This window comes from Cucurbita maxima, unplaced genomic scaffold, assembly GCF_002738345.1.
Source record: "Cucurbita maxima cultivar Rimu unplaced genomic scaffold, Cmax_1.0 Cma_Scf00109, whole genome shotgun sequence".
In the NCBI taxonomy this organism is placed as follows: domain Eukaryota; kingdom Viridiplantae; phylum Streptophyta; class Magnoliopsida; order Cucurbitales; family Cucurbitaceae; genus Cucurbita; species Cucurbita maxima.
Window position 1 is genome coordinate 98,745 of NW_019272125.1, and position 1,572 is coordinate 100,316.

The 1,572-nt window shown below is 48.2% G+C and overlaps 1 non-coding gene across 1 annotated transcript; it reads left to right on the forward strand.

The window, feature by feature from the left end:
* Positions 1 to 981: 981 nt before the first annotated feature.
* Positions 982 to 1,137, forward strand: LOC111473239. Its single transcript, XR_002715611.1, has one exon. It is a non-coding gene; the product is annotated as a 5.8S ribosomal RNA (ribosomal RNA).
* The last annotated feature ends 435 nt before the right edge of the window (positions 1,138 to 1,572 follow it).

Consider the following 1,572-nt stretch of genomic DNA (forward strand, 5'->3'; position numbering starts at 1 on the left):
AAACTCCTCCCCTCTTCGAGGAGAGCTCCTTAGCTCCTTAGCTACTTAGCTACTTTTCAAGACTCAACCAACTATCAGGGAGACAAGAGAAATTATCCTTTTTCAATCTGGAACAGGACAGGAGAGCTACTTATACTCTATTTCTTCCCTGACCTTGCCTTTATAGCACTGAGCAACTTCTGGCCCCGCCCGATATGACCAGAAGGAGGTAAAGTGGCTTCCATTGTCTTATTTCAGGAGTTAGCTGCTTGACAAGAGAGCGATTTACCCTACTCAGGAACAGGTACAAAGAAAGAAGGAAGAAGACTCAGACAAGATTCATTCCCTGGGGAACCGATATTCCCGATTTTTTAGGTCATTTAACTCTTTTACATAGGCTGGATGAGAAGAATCAGGTAAAGCTATTTTACGGTCTCTAATCTTTCCTCTCCCCATGTTATTCACTATAACCTCGGGAAAGCATATGAAATGAATTGACTCTCTCTCCCTGCTAATTGAATAGTAAGAAAAGAAGCAAGCTCATGAACCTGAACCTGATTTGACTCATGAACGTCTCCAACAAGGGTTTAACTATTCGAGAACTCGGTAAAGCTATTTTACGATCTCTTTCCCCTTATTCTGTTCCTATGAAATTCTGAACCTCGTAAACTCTTCTTCTGTCTTCGCCTCTTCGCCCTACGGGTCTCAGGTCTTTGCCCCAGCCCCTCTAGAACTCGGTCTCATGGCTTCACCCATTCACCTTCACCTCTACACCCTATGAAGTTAGTCAAAGAGGAAGTGGTTGACAAGAGAGTTCATGAACCTCTATTCCTACTCCTTATTTCAGGAGGTAAAGCACTCTATTTTCTTTCACTCTTTCACAAGGTCAAGCTAGTAGAAGAAGAAGAAAGATATTCCTTTACAATTCGAAATCATAAAAGAAAGACAAGATTCATTCTCTGTGGGGGGCAAAGCATTCTTGTCGTATTACTTATTCACAACGACTCTCGGCAACGGATATCTCGGCTCTCGCATCGATGAAGAACGTAGCGAAATGCGATACTTGGTGTGAATTGCAGGATCCCGCGAACCACCGAGTCTTTGAACGCAAGTTGCGCCCGGAGCCTTCTGGCCGAGGGCACGTCTGCCTGGGCGTCACGCATCGCTGCCCCACACATACCACAACCGCTTAGGTTTGTTGCACTGGCGGGGGCACATGTTGGCCTCCCGTGTGCGCCGTCGCACGGATGGCTTAAAATCGAGTCCTCGGCATCTGCTGTCGTGACGCTACGGTGGTTGATTCAACCTCGGTACCGCGTCTCGATCTCAGCTTGCGCGCCTCCTGTTGGTGGGCGAGGGAGGAATGTCACGTCGACCCTTTGAACATTGTCCCCAAAGACGATGCTCTCGACGCGACCCCAGGTCAGGCGGGACTACCCGCTGAGTTTAAGCATATTAATAAGCGGAGGAAAAGAAACTTACAAGGATTCCCTTAGTAACGGCGAGCGAACCGGGAAGAGCCCAGCTTGAGAATCGGGCGCCCTCGGCGTTCGAATTGTAGTCTGGAGAAGCGTCCTCAGCGACGGACTGGGC